Here is a 15,906-nt window from a genome sequence, read left to right as displayed (position 1 = left end):
CACCAATGCTGAAATGCATCATGGGACCCATAGATCTACAGTGGCCCTAGAGTCAAGCAATCTAATCAGTTTATGTTTCAGTCTTTCCCCTGGCAAAATTAATCAATGTGTTAAAATATGTTATCTTTGTGTGTGTGTGTGTTTTAAGTGTGTTTACAGTCGGGTCTAAAAGTCCATATTAAAAAACTTAAGTGTTTTCCATTTTTATTTGGTAATAAACAGTGTTTTAGAATTTTTTGTACTTACAGAAAAGTGATATAACATGAAGAAATGTTTAAGATCAAGGTCAGTAATCAAATAATCCGAATTTTGACACTGTTAATGCAAACTTTTATACAGAATGATCCGGTTTTACACAAACTTGTAGCACAAGTTGTGCTGTAATAAAAGGATGCCAAATACATACAAAAAGACATTCTGAAAAGAACTTACATCTAAAAAAACTAATTCTGTCAAATTGTTATTGTTGATATGTAATTTGTAACAATTCTGTAATAAAAAAAATCTCAGGCTTACTGTATGTGTGTATGTTCTTGTTGGAAATGAATGCATGTACTTGTGCGACAAATCTTTTAGTCATAATGTTCTCAGTTTTATTTATTTTTTTTATTGAGCACAACACAATACAATGCGTAACTGATAATACTTTAAATCATCTGTGAAAAATTTCACGGACACACAGTACACATTACAAATTGTTTTTACGGACTTCATGGAGATGTCCCTCTGTTTGTTTGAATCTTTTACGAAATTATTCATTCAATATATGTATATGCATGCATGTATTCATTTTAAACATTAACCTTTGTTTGAATTCATTTCCATTATACTGAGAAACAAATATGAATTTTGTAATTAAAGGTTTATTCAGAAATATTTTCTGTTCAAGCTTAGGGACCTTATTAATTATAACTCGACTATTTAATAATGGCATGAAAGGATGGAAATAAGGAGCTGGAGCCAGTGAGTTTATATATTTTTTTATTTATCCAAGTATTTAAAAAAAGACTACAGCCAATCAACCTCTTACTAAACCCACCCTCCCATTTTCTCTCTCTCTTTTTCTGTGTCTCTGATGTTGCCTCTATAATTAAGATATCACTGTTCTGTTTGATATAAAGTAGCTCACTGTTAAATTAAAAACAGGCCATTTTAATTATAGTCTCTCTTCCCTTAATTAGTTTGTGTTTTTTGCTCTAACTCTATATAATAAATCCTTCACTCTCACTCTCTTTTTCTTTCTGTCTCTCTTTTATTCTCTTTACCACACAAACGCAGAAAGGGAAAGGTGGAGCACTGCATCCTTTTTAATGACTCTTGATGGTAAAGTGAGAGAATGTATACTCACACACACTCATTAACAGCCTTGATCTAATATGTGATGATTAGCTTTTTCAGTTAGCTGGGTCAGACCACATTAAGATAATTACAACTATAAAAGAACAATGTGGCTTTACTATGCAGCAAAGGACACACACAATACTGTATGTGGATAATTGCAAGACACAATGACACACAATTATAAAAGACCGCAGCCCAGAACATCTGTACTTTATGCTCGGGAATAAATAGAAAATGGATGGATAGACTGAATGATGGAGCTTTTGACGTGTGAATAAATGGAGAAAGAGAGCAGCAATTATCTCGGCTCTGAGAGTAAAATGACCTCCTGTGAAATGATCATACAGTATATTTCTGGCTGTGGGGGTTTAAACATCTACAAGACTTCTGTCCTCCTGAGATTGAAGCAAACTGCTGCTTTACTCCAGCTGACCTACATAATCTTGTGTAAGGCTCAACAAAAGAAGATGAGAGGTTAAACTTATCCTCACTGAATTGAATATGAATCAAGTATTTTTGAAATCTTCTGCCTGTTAGCAATGCATATCAGTTTTATAACTGTAAGTTTTTGAATATGATATATGAATCGTTCCATCCCTCTTTTAAATGACTCAAGACAAGATTTTGTTTATATATAGTTCATAGTTGATATATTTTATAGTTTTTTTTTTATAATGTTTGTTTTTATAATTTTCACACATTAATGGATTGATGGTAACAATATATCAGTAGTTTGGTGATGTTTGTCATTTATTGCCGTCTTTGGGGCTTATTTGGCCCTAGTTTGGCAATAATTGAACTAAATTTTAGTTTGATTATTTGGTGTGGTAATAGTTTGTTGATAGCTTGTCTCCAATTTAATAATGGTTTAAAAATAATGTTGATAAGGTTTACATGTAATTAGATAACGTTTTGCCAATAGATTCTTTACTAAATACTTTAGTAGTGTTTTTATATTTCATAGTATAAACATGTCAAAAATAATGTAAATGCATGTACATTTAAAAGTTTTTAAACACGCATTCATAAAAGCAATTTTGGATGTGTTTGTCCATGTAAAGTACTTAGAGAGGTGACTATTGTTGGTGAAATCTTTTAATTAGATAAAAGCTAGATTCTAGCCATAGCGTGAATACATGGTGCATTAAGTAAAGAAACTGAAAGCTCCCAAGAACTAGTGATTTTTATCAACTTTTTGTGAGAGAGATATCCAAAGATCAACAGAAACTGATCCAAACATAGATGGTTAAAGTATGAAAGATGAAATAATGTCAGTATTTCTGATGTTTCTCTGACGTTTATTAGTAAGGATGGGATTGGTGGTATCAGGAAGCAGAGGTTTGTAATAGGTTATTAATTAACTGCTAAAATGAATCTGATTGTAAATTGTGTCAGTGCAAGTCTAAAAAAAAAACACTGCCTTAAGAATGCTACAGGACAAAAACAAGAAAAAGGACCAGCTGCATACTTATGTACTGTATAGTGTGTCTGCATATATGTCTGAACAGAAGTGTTTGCTCCTATAAAGGGAGAATCAGATGACTAGCTTGTGAATTCCTTATGAAAAATCACTTGACCTTCTATTGGTTTCCCACAGAAACATAGGCTGTGTGCTCACATGTACATGTACATACACATACATACACACACACACCCTTGACACATATCTCCTGTGCGATTCTAATGAGGAAGTTCTTGTTATTATTTCCTGAACTTCTAAATGTTGTTTGCTCATAAAAGTCACTGAGACTGACATGGGAGAATCAATTATTCTGCTGGACCGCTAATAATCCTGGAAACTCTGCTACAAAGCATTACATTCTCTCCCTCTCCCTTTTTTTTCTCGCTCTCAGTTCCTCCCTCGCGCTCATGCTGGTGTTCCACTGACCCATATTCCTCTGGTAGTTCTTTAAAGCAACAGAGCCACAATCAGCTTCCAAACCAAAGTAGCACCAACATCAAAAAACCCAGTGATAAAGCAAAACACAAAAGAAATGACAAGAGAAAGAAAGAAACGATTGTTGTCATTGTTTTTTTGTTCTTCTTGTTGATCTTCTTATAAACCCAATGACTCATGGCATGATGAATCTAAAATTGCATCCATTAAGAGTTATCAAAAGATAACTGCATTACTTTTGGTTTTATAATAATAAGCAGTTTTTCTTGAACATCATGTTCAAAAAAAACCATTCAAATGTTAAGAATAATGCACAGCAATTACATCTATTTGGGGAGTACAGTAAAAATGCACTGAGCCGGTAAATTCACACAGCTGTTTCAGGCTCAGCTGATCTTCTGCCCAGCGGCCATATTGGACAGAGGGTCTGATTCTGTGTTTTGTCATGGCAACTGTTACTGTGTCCTGATGCAGGCTATCCTGCATTACACATTATTTCTGATTTAACTGTTGTTACCTAATTGTATTTATGAACATTTTTTATGCTGACAGCATGTTTTATCCTATAAAAAGTTTTTTATTAAATGCTAATTTCTGAAGAGTCAATTTATTTTATTTCAAACATCAGTAAACTGTATCATATAGTATCATTTCAGCTCCTGACACTGCAACAGACCCAGTTTCATCTTTTGCTGCATCAGTAGAATATGTGAGAAAACTACTTCCAAAATAGAGCAGGAGGTAGAGCACTTGTGCCTTCAAAATAAAAACAATTTATATATATATATATATATATATATATATATATATATATATATATATATATATATATATATATATATATATATATATATATATATATATAAAATTTTTATGTATGTGTGTTATATAATATACATTTTATGTATGTGTGTTATATATATGTGAATTTGATCATTGACACATATTTAAGGGTTAGTTCACCCAAAAATTAAATTTAGCCCATAAATGACTCACCTTCAAGACATCCTAGATGTATATGACTTTCTTCTTTCAGACAAATTCATTTGGAGTTATTAAAATTTTTATTTGTTCTCAGAAACGCAACAAAACCAGGATTTGTAAAGAAGAATATCTGAGCATTTTGATATAATCTAATTATTTTGCTAAAGTAAGGAAACTTTGCTTCCTTTTCTCTTGTTAACAAACATTGATTTTCAGACTCACCAGCGCATGCCCAATGCTGATCTCGAATATGGATATTTTTATTACAAAAAGGCATCGATTTGCTACGGGAGGTCTTGTTCACTCCCTGGAGCCATGTGAGACACCTTTTTTTTTTTTTTTTTTTTTTTTTTTTTTTTTTTTTTTTTTTATGGATGGGTGCTTTTTATTTAACTTCTTTTGGACTGATGCATCCAACATCCGTTGAGTGCCATTTAACAGCTTGAAAGATTAAAGACAATTTTTAATATTACTCCGACTGGATTCTTCTGAAAGAAGAAAGACTTGATGGCGAGTAATTTATGGGCTAACTTTCATTTTTGGGTGAACTAACCCTTTAAGTCTGGACTTATCGCAGTCACCTCCAACAAGCACCATGGTCACTGTTGAACTGTCACATTAATTTTTTTTTTTTTTTCAGGTATTTGACATCTGTAATACTTAAATAATGTACCATATATTTTTTCCCCATGCAATTGCTCTTTTGTGATTCTGTTTCTTTGTTCTACCCAGCAGAATCACTTTTTCCACAATAACTACTGTATCTTTCCAGTCATAATAAATGAGGATTTGTCCATTTCATCCCGAACTTTCAATACTCAATTCTTATTATTAATGTTTTTATTTACTAATTAGTTAAATTCTTAATTTATTTAATTAGCTCGAGCTCCACAAAGAGTTGTATCGTCTTACAGGAAAATGTATGTAAAATGTAAACTTAAAGCGGCTATAGTGAGGCAAATGTGCATATGCGAAAGGCGACCGTCAGCTCCACACGGACTGACAGTGACGTTCACCAAAACAAAGCCAAACTAGCGCATCGTCTATAAAAATGGTTTTAAAAAGATTGTTGTCGACTGTTTATGTTCGAGTGCGTTCCTGACATTTGTCATTATCTTTTCTCTGATGTGTGTGTGTGTGAGGGTGCGGGCGGTTACTGATGTCGTTGGTTAAGTATTGAGCTCCCATCTGACCTACTTTCATACTTCGCATCAGCTCAGCGCTGTTTACAGGCGCTCGTGAGCGGAGGATGTGGACCCGGTAGCGAAAACACATTGCCAAGTCGCGTGGTCCCCTCTGCCGCTTTATCATTTATGACTGATCCTTCAGTTAGTGTGTTTTGTGCATATTCTGTCCCTTGTCCGACTTCAGTCTGGCTCGTGGGTTGATTATGGAGAAGTCGAACTCACTCCTGGCTTCAATATGAGAGGCGCGGACGAGGGCAAAAGTTAAGTGTGGACCTGTCCTTAACGCACGGTAAGATATCCCGAATTATAATGCAAATGAGAATCACAACAACTAAAGTCTACAGAACTGTTTTAAACGCATTTAAAGATCGCCCTTTTGGGGCTTCTTCGCTTTTTCTTGGTATATAGGGAAACTTAAGTGGAAATCGTAAGGTTGTCATAGTCCTAGAGTTGTGAGTATACAGATTGATGCGTGAGGGTCGCGAGGAATCACCGGGTTCTCTGATGTTACAGCGCGCTTTTCCTCACCTTTATGTTTTTTATCCCAAACGCAGTGGATTGTGTGTGAGCTCACAACCAAACACATTCAGTCCAGTTTTGGACAATGGGATTATGAAAGCTGATTAATATTTTGCATGCGGCTTTTGCTGGTTTGACTGTCTTGATCTGAAATCTTGGAATCCAGTCGAAATGGGTCACTGTATACAATGCACTGAAACCAGTAACGTTATCTCAAGCAGCATAAAACCTGCCTGCTTGGAAGATATGTGACTTAATGTTGGGCTATTGAGACTTGAAAAATTACTTGAATTCTTAAGAGCATCCTGTCTGACTTAATTACACAGTACACGTTTTTTTTTTCATCATGTTGTGACTGTAGTTTCTATTCACTTGTCAATTTAATTTCTATCTTAGTAGTTTCTTTAATCAAAGTGGTTGAGAGGGGCATAAACGTACCTCGGGCAGTTCGTTTTTAAACGTAAGAAAGTAACTGGTTTGATGTGTGTGTGTGCGCGCTTCTAGTTTCGTGGCCTTGGACTCCTTCTACTGTTTGGGCTGGGATTGCGTGTTTGGGTTCTTTTTTTTGTGGTTCAGGAAATGATTTGGACTGAAAGTAACAATTTAAGGGTGGCTCCCGCATAAAGTGCTCATTGACTTTTTTTTTTTAATCGAGATTTTAAGTTAAATTTACATTAATGTATAAATCATTTAGGCTGAATTAATTGGATTAGTCAGAACGTCTTCAAATAGACAAAATTCGCGTTTTGTCTGAGGAAGTAACCATGGCAACAGTACGCTGCTTTCCATTTGTTAACATTACTGAATTTATGCAAAAAGCTACTGTTATTATTTAGCATTTCATTACAAGTATACATACCATATTGTTAATGTACTTCATTATGCATGTGGTTTTTTTAGCTTTATATCGTATAAAATATTTAGAGCAGTTATAAAAGACTAAAGATTAAAAAAAAAATGTTGCTTAAAATGGTAAATGTCTATACATGTGGAATATTGTAAGCTTATATCTCAGAACCAACATTATCCGGAGTGCACAATATGTCAATTGTGATGCATGAGAGCAGAAGTGAAATAAAAGAACAGAAAGAGAGAATGCAATTTTTTTTTTTAGGATATTGTGTCTTTGTTTTTGGTTTTGTTTTAGTTAAAGGGATAGTTCACCCAAAAATGAAAATATTTCAATCACCCTCATTTTGTTCCAAACTTCTGCTTTTTTTTCTGTGAAACAGAAGATATTTTGAGCAATCTCTCTCTCTCTCTGTGTGTGTGTGTGTGTGTGTGTGTGTGTCCATGTCTGTCTATAGAATGAAAGTAAATGTTTACCAAATCTTAACAGATTTTTCCTTTTTGGGTGAAGGTTGTGGGTTAAGTAGGTTTAACCCTTACCCTTCCCAAAAGTATTCCATGTCATTTGGCAAGTGCATGCAAGCGCAAATCTTTGAATTCTTGTAATATCACATATTGGACATTCATGTGATGGTGAAGACGTGTGAATGGTTTGAAGCTTGTGCAGTGTGTCATTTTGTATTGGATTCTGTACCTAGGCCCCTTTGTTGATGGTGTTTGTGTGTGCTGCTGTATAGTTGGCCCCTAGTTAAAGGTGGCCTCTTGGTTTCATGGTAATACTGTAAACAGTAAGTGATGCAATAATTCCCTCACCACTCACATGGGAGTCAGGCTGTTCATCTCCTGGAAATCACTCTTTGTTGTTCTCTCACTGTACTTATCTTATCTGTTTTCTTCTTTCTCTCCCTGGTCAGTAGCATATTGTTACTAATTACAGTTTGCATAGATATTTCTGTGTGTACTGCACACATTGCACTGAGAGTCCAATTAAACTGTTTAATGAAAGTACAGGATACTTGATCCTCATTGCTTTTTTTCCTGACATTTCCTCTCTATGTTGGTGTGTTTTTGTTTGTAAGTGAGTGTGTGTGATTATAGAAGAATGAGGTGCACTTGAAATATTCACCTGGTTGATGAAGGCAGCATCTACAGTAAATGCAGGGACAACACAGCTGCGTGAATCATCCCAACAGTTAATCAGCACTCCACAAGTTCCACAATGCTGTTGTCTGTCAGTCTTTACATGGAAAACATACATTTGTGCATTATTCTATGTATTCTTAATAATGATTAATTGTAATTAATAAATTAGTTAGTTATATATATATATATATATATATATATATATATATATATATATATATATATATATATATATATATATATATATATATATATATATATATATACTACTATATATATATATATACTACTATATATTATTATTATTATTATTATTATTATTTTATTTATTTATATTTTTATTTTTTTTCTGCCCAAATGTACAGGTGCTCGTGCCAGTTCATACACTGTCTTTCATACTGTCAGTGAGAGTAAAGTAAATAAAGTAAACAAAGTTTTTTTTTTTTTATTGTAAAAATGTAGAAAGTTTACTGTGAGGGGTGGGTTTAGGTTAAAAAGTGTATAAATATCTGTATATATAAACAATAGAAGTCTATGTAATGTCCCCATTTAGATAGCTAAGTAAGTGTGTGTGTGTGTGTGTGTGTGTGTGTGTGTGTGTGTGTGTGTGTGTGCGTGTACTTGTTTTTCTATTCTGGTGGGGACTTAAACCTGAATCCACACAGACTCATGGGGACTCGTGCCATGGTGGGGACCTAAATTGAGGTCCCCATGGGTAAACAAGCTAATAAATTACACAATGAAGTTTCTTGAAAATCTAAAAATGCAGAAAGTTTCCTGGGAGGGTTAGGTTTTGGGTTGGTGTAGGGCGATAGAAAATACGATCTGTACTGTATAAAAACCATTACACCTATGGAGAGTCCCCATAAGGATAGCTGACCAGACGTGTGTGTGTGTGTGTGTGTGTGGATCATAGAGAAGATTCTTATTAGTGAGATTTTAGATGGAGAATGGGGAAGTTCTGATGACACTGTCCTCTGTTCTCTTAGCTCAGTTTATTATTTTGTGTTGTGGTTGCTTGTAGCAGAAAATTGTTGTTATATCTTTATTAACCCTGTAAAAGCCAGACATAGAAATGTGTAGCCAAAACATTTTTTATCTATTTATTTATTGTGAAATATTATGACAATTTAAAATAAGTTTTCTACTTTCCATACCTTTGATCAAAAAAATGTTTGTCCTAAAAGCAAAACAACACCTGTTCTTGTCTTAGGAAAACTTTGACGAATTTTTCTTTTTTGATCAGCTTCAAATGTTGACTACTGTATTTTTAAATATGACTTATTATGGCAAAGCTGAATGTCAGCAGCCATTACCAGTATTTAGTGTCACATGATTCATCAGAAATCATTCTAATTTGCTGTTTTGGTGCTCGGGTAAAATTTTTCTTATTATCAATATTAAAAACAGTTGTGTTGCTTTTTTTTTTTTTTTTTTTGGAAACTGTAATACAATATTTTTCAAGATTCTTTGATGAATGGAAAGTTTGATAGAACATTTATTTAAAAGAGCATTTATTTAAAAACTAATATTTTATAACCGTATACATGTATTTACTTTAATAATAGTTTTTTTAATAAAAACTGACCACAAACTCTTGAACAGTAGTCTATATCTATGTGATGCTTTTAATCTATTAACTATAATGTCCATGCTTGTTTATATAATGGGCCTCATTCATGAAGCACAAACAGAACAAATTTTTGTCCGTGTCATTCATACAACTAAATTTGCACTCAATTCAGTTTAAGAAATTTGTTTTGCTTGTATTCTTTGAATGAGGCCATTACACACATCTCTGGGCTAACAATACTGGAATACTGCAGGGGCCCCATCAGCTTCCACCACTGAGTGTGACCCTTGACCTCTTTCTGAACCTAACAGCTACTTTGACACATTCCCATGTGTGTTTATATAGGCATGCTTTATGTGTAATCTTGTGTGTATTAATGAGTTAATTGTGTGTGTGTGTGTGTGTGTAACTATATTTTGTGGACAAATTTGTACCCACAAGTGAGCAAAACCTGACAAAATCGGCAAAAACCTCCATTTGGGATGTCCCCATTTGTAAAAAAAAATAAAGTTTTTTTGAAATTGTAAAAATGTAGGTTTACAGTGAGGGGTTGGGTTGGGTTAAAGTTGAAAAGTTTATATCTATCTGTATATTAAAACAATAGAAGTCTATTTAATGTCCCCATTTAGAAAGTTAAGTAAATGTGTGTGTGTGTGTGTGTGTGTGTGTGTGTGTGTGTGTGTGTGTGTGTGTGTGTGTGTGTGTGTGTATCATAATGTTAGACAGAATGGGGAAGGAGTTAACTCTTATGACACTGTCCTCTGTTCTCTTTGCTCAGTTTATTATTTTGTGTTGTGGTTGCTTGTAGCAGTCAAATGGATGTTATATCTTTATTAAAGCCTGACATAATATTTTATAGCCAGATTTTTTTTCATATTGAACCTTTTAGACAAAATGTTTAAAAAAAAAAGTTTCCAAATGTAATTTTATCTGTCTGTGTGTGTGTGTGTGTGTGTGTGTGTATGTATATTATATTTGATAAATCAGGCTTTAATGGCTTGTATATTATATAGGAGAATGTGGAGCTAATACATGAGGAGAGGAAAAAAACTGTTGATTCACTGCATCAGATTTTCACTCTTTAGTTTAATTTGACTGTAATATGTAACATTTAAAAATAGAATTAAATAGTTTTCCCACATTATTTGCTTTATTTGACAATTGCCAAATATTCTGTTCTTATTTTTTTTGTCTGTTTTCTTCACACATCATGTCTAATATTTCATCTCAACTCTTCACTGGCATCATTATCTCATTCTTCTTGTCAACCAATTTTACTCCTCCCAAAATGACCAAAAAGGTTTGTGAGTGTGCTGCTGCTGATAGCCAAATACCACAGAGCTACTGCAACACACGTCTCCACAGATATGGTGTCTTGAGAAAGTCTATTCAGCGAGCATGTGCAAACTGATGCAAATAAAACACAATGTTTGGCACCGCAATTTGCATCTTTCTATGTTCATCACACAGTCATATTCATTAAAAATGGAGAACACTACATTGTATCATCAGTGCAGATGGCTTTCTCTCAACTGTTGCAGTCTTCAGCTGATGACAAATAAAATGCAGTGCATATTGTATCTATTGCTTTCAATGATGTGAACCACTGAATTTGCATATAGTGCAAGAACTAAAGATCAGATTTATATTTGTTTTGCAGAGACACATTTATGTGTAAATAGGACCATTTTAACAAATCAAATAGCTATCTGATCTGAGAAAACACATGAAGTGACAAGTGTAAATAGGAACAATATTTATGGTGTGAAAATTAAATATATGTAGAGTTTTCACACTATGTGGAAAATGTGTTAGACATAAAGTTGTTAACATCTGTTTGTGAAGTTGCTCATCTTGTCTATGCTCTGTATTTTACAGGAGGTATACTGTATGTGTCTCAAGAACTGATTATGAATTTGAACTTTGATTTGAACTCTGACTCTCTGTGTGTGTGTAATTTGAGGCCATGCTGTAGGTTGTAAACGTTTCTGGGTGAGCTACACATCACTGGGTGTGGCCAAAGACAGATGTTGCGTGGCCAGTCAGGTAGAAAGAATGCACACGCACGTGAACACATTTTTCTGAAAACTAGATCAGACTCAGTATTTGTTCATGTCCTGTTGAAGGGGATCAACTCACTAAGTATGAGTGTGTATGTGTCTGTGTAAATGTGTTTAGGTTCAAATATGAGGGTAAGGAGGAGTGGCTGGTTTACAATTATTATTTTTTAAGTGTCTTTTTTTGTGTGTTTCTGACAGACAAAACAAAGAGATATTCAGGTCTTTATGCATAAGAGAACACATGTCTCTTTTTTCTGTGGCTTCCTTCATGTGGTTGAGTCCCTTCTCTTCTTTCCTCTTGTGCGTCTATAAACATTTCATAAACTTTTTTTTTCATGTTTTACAAGTGCTGGTTTCTTTGTGAATAAGAAAAGAAAGTAGCCCATGTTCGCATAGAGAAGAGCCATGTGTTAGAAAGCAACATGCAGCAACTCAAACTCAGGAACTTCATAAGTTGATGCAATTTTTTTTTTATATCTCTTATAAAAATATCGGTGCTGGTATTGCTAGATCTCAGTGCTGAGTTTGACACTGTCGATCATAACATACTACTAGAGAGACTGGAAGACTGGGTCGGGCTTTCAGGGATGGTACAAAAATGGTTCAGATCATACTTAGAAGGGAGAGGCTATTATGTGAGTCTAGGAGAGCACAAGTCTAAGTGGACGTCCATGACATGCGGAGTCCCACAAGGCTCAATTCTTGCACCGCTCTTGTTTAGCCTGTATATGCTTCCACTAAGTCAAATAATGAGAAAGAACCAATAGCTGTGCCTACCACAGCTATGCTGATGATACCCAGATTTACGTAGCCTTATCTCCAAATGACTACAGCCCCATGGACTCCCTCTGCCAATGCATTGATGAAATTAATAGTTGGATGTGCCAGAACTATCTTCAGTTAAATTGAAGATTTACAGATGACTGAAGTCATTGCATTTGGAAACAAAGATGAAGTGTTCAAGGTGAATGCCTTGACTCTAGGGGTCAAACAACTAAAAATCAAGTCAGGAATCTTGTTGTGATTCTGGAGACAGACCTTAGTTTCAGTAGTCATGTCAAGGCAGTAACTAAATCAGCATACTATCATTTAAAAAACATTGCAAGAATTAGATGTTTTGTTTCCAGTCAAGACTTGGAGAAACTTGTTCATGCCTTTATCACCAGCAGGGTGGTCTATTGTAATGGGCTCCTCACCGGCCTTCCCAAAAAGACCATTAGACAGCTGCAGCTGATGCAGAACGCTGCTGCCAGGATTCTGACTAGAATCAGAAAATCTGAGCATATCACACCAGTCCTCAGGTCCTTACACTGGCTTCAAGTTACATTTAGGATTGATTTTAAAGTACTTTTACTTGTGTATATAAGTCACTAAATGACCTAGGACTGAAATATATTGCAGATATGTTCACTGAATATAAACCTAACAGATCACTCAGATCATTAGGATCAAGTCAGTTAGAAATACCAAGGGTTCACACAAAACAAGGGGAGTCCGCCTTTAGTTACTATGCTGCCCGCAGGTGGAATCAGCTTCCAGAAGAGATCAGATGTGCTAAAACACTAGTCACATTTAAATATAGACTCAAAACTCATCTGTTTAGTTGTGCATTTATTAAATGAGCACTGTGCAATGTCCGAACTGATTGCACTATATTTTCACGGTTTTGTTTTATTTTATTTTTTTATGAAAAATCATTTTCTAACTGTTAAATGTTTAAATGTTTTAATCATTTTAAAAGTTTTAAAATTGCTTGTTTTATTTTTGTTATTATTTTTCTTCATTATTATTTTACTTTCTTTTATGTAAAGCACTTTGAATAACCATTGTATACGAAATGTGCTATATAAATAAACTTGCCTTGCCTCTTAGTGCTAAAGATTTTAATTATTAGCAGAATTTCTTTTATATACATAATTTATTTGTTATTAGCAGAGTTTGCTTTGTTTATTATTAGCAAAGGGTTTTATGTCTGTTTTACACCACTTTTGGTAGACTTGATTCTGACTGGGCCATCGTAGTTTGCAGTTGTTGGATATTTGAATATGAATAAATATTATTAGCAGAATTTGCTGTATGTGCTGTTATCAGCATTTGTTGTATATTGTAATTGAGTGTTTAAAGTTTTAATAGGCTTTTAGCAAAGAGATACTTGTGTTCATTACTTTGCTATGTTTGTTATCATGAGAGTTTGCTATATTTATTATCGGCAAACATTTTATATTTGTCAGAATGATTGCTTGCTTATTTTAAGCAGACTGTTTGCTGTATATATTATTGCCAGAGAATTTGCTTTCTTATTGTCAGAGTTTGCTGCTCATTATCATTATAGAATTTATGTTCAACAGAATGTGATTATTATGAAGAAAGTGTTTACTATTTTAGGAATAATCATCCTAATACTAATCATCATTAATTGGCTGAGTAATCACCTAAATAACAGACTAATCAAGTATTGAGGATGCCTATAATTTTTTAAGATACTTAAAGTGTGCTGTTTTAGCATTAAGCCATTAAACCTTTAGGTAAAACGGCACACCCTGTCTGAAAAGTGTCTCTAAATTCATTCTCTTTAAAGCACAGGTAGCAGGCCACATGTTTCTGGCCCATGAGCATTGCTTTTTCATCGAGTTAAAACAGATTAATTTGACAAAATATAACTTGAGACCTTTGCATTCTGTTCTTTTCTGTGGTGCTCCGTCCAGCTGCTCTTGAACACATCATACAATAGGCAGAATATGCTGTTTATTATGAGCAGAAAGTCTGCTGCATTAAGCATTAGCTGAGAGTTTACTACGTCCCTTCTCTTTCAACATCTTTTTCAATTTAATTTTAAATGTGAATTAAATATGAAACTGTAGTTCAAAGGCTTGAACTATTTGTCAGATACATTTACTGTGGATTAGAAAAAACATGGACAAAACACAATGTGTGTGTGCGAGTGATCTGTGTCTGTACACAGGTGTACGTGTGTTAGAATGTGCTGCATTTATAATGTTTGTGGAGGTGCTGTATTTTAATTCTTGCCAGCTGTACTAAACCTTATTACTTCTCATTTGTCCTTGCCTAGTCATCACAGTTTTGCTGAAACTATACTTAACTCATAGTAAAAATCATAAAGTATCTCACACACACACTCGTTGTGCTCTGAGGCAGACTGATGGTATGAAATATTTGTGGTACATTTTGACATCTATATGTACAGTATGGCACGTTCTGGATGAAGCACCTTTATCTTACTAATTATTTTATCTTTTTTTGTTTAGAAACTTTCCATTACATTTTCAAAATATATTTGGTGACCTTGTTTGCAATGCTGCTTTCTGATTTTTGTCAGTGTGACGTTTTGCACTGTTTTAAAAAGCTGTGTGTGTGTGTGTGGGTGGGTGTGAATGTAGGTCAGTCATTATCTCACAGACACAAACCTCTTCTCAGCTGAGCTGATAAGTAAAAACTGTCAGATTTCTGGAATTCACAAACCAAAGTTGATGTGCTGGTAGTTTAAGCATGGTGACAGTGCACTATAAATATTTCCTAGTCATCGTTTTTTTTTCTTTCTTTTTTTTTCTTCAAACAACTTTTTTTTTTAAATGTGCCACAGTTGTTTATTCCCTAGTTGTGCTTTATTTAAAAAAAAAAAAAAAAAAAGGTGCAAGGAAAGTTTACTTCAGATCCATTGCTTCTGAATGAATGTCTTAGATCAGGGTCAAGTGACCTTAAACCATGTTTATTACAACTAGATGTCCAGGCATCCCACTGACTAGTCGATTTTGATAACATAGTTTTGCATTATATTTCTTCATTTATATTCTTGGTGTAGGCGGTGCTTCTTACCAAATTGACTTGCGTTACTGGCAAGTGTCCGAACAAGAAGCTAAAAATACACCAAGCTTGCTAAGATAAGCCTTTAATTGCAGAGAGCCTTCTAACAAGACAAATTCATATGATAATAACTAACTTAAATGTATGACCAGTTTATGTTGTAGGAAATTCTGTCAGGGATCATTTGTGTTTATTTTATTTTTTTTCTCAATCAGAAAAATATCTCGTCTTGCTTTTCTAAATCTAAATATCATTAAAACAAGAAATATTTGAGAAGCAAAATTGCTTGTCTTGAATTGGAGTTTTTTTTATTTATTTTTGCCTCACTGGCAAGTAGTTTTTTTTATTTCAGTATGGTAAGAAAAAGAAATTGACATTCTTTGAATCTACAGCAATGTATGTTGTTTTGAAGATGTTTAGGTATTTTTGCAGGAAAACGAGACAAAAATACTCCATTCATCCATTCTCCAGACTGCTTATTCTGTAGTGTCATGTGGATGCTGGAGCCTACCAAACCTACGACATCACTAC

The 15,906-nt window shown here is 34.1% G+C and overlaps 1 protein-coding gene across 3 annotated transcripts in view; it reads left to right on the top strand.

Annotated features, from left to right (window-relative positions):
- LOC128011898 (neuronal PAS domain-containing protein 2) overlaps positions 1 to 15,906 on the top strand; it is a 57,490-nt gene that overhangs the window by 21,321 nt on the left and 20,263 nt on the right. Inside the window, exon 1 of one of the 3 annotated variants that reach the window (XM_052594691.1) lies at positions 5,409 to 5,698. The exons of the other annotated variants lie outside the window; for them this stretch is intronic. The gene's annotated coding sequence lies outside the window, so the exon portion shown is untranslated. Of the gene's footprint in view, positions 1 to 5,408; positions 5,699 to 15,906 lie in introns of those variants that run through there. 3 annotated transcript variants of the gene reach the window in all.

This window comes from Carassius gibelio, chromosome A5 (genome assembly GCF_023724105.1).
Source record: "Carassius gibelio isolate Cgi1373 ecotype wild population from Czech Republic chromosome A5, carGib1.2-hapl.c, whole genome shotgun sequence".
In the NCBI taxonomy this organism is placed as follows: domain Eukaryota; kingdom Metazoa; phylum Chordata; class Actinopteri; order Cypriniformes; family Cyprinidae; genus Carassius; species Carassius gibelio.
This window is presented reverse-complemented; position numbering and strand designations above follow the sequence as displayed.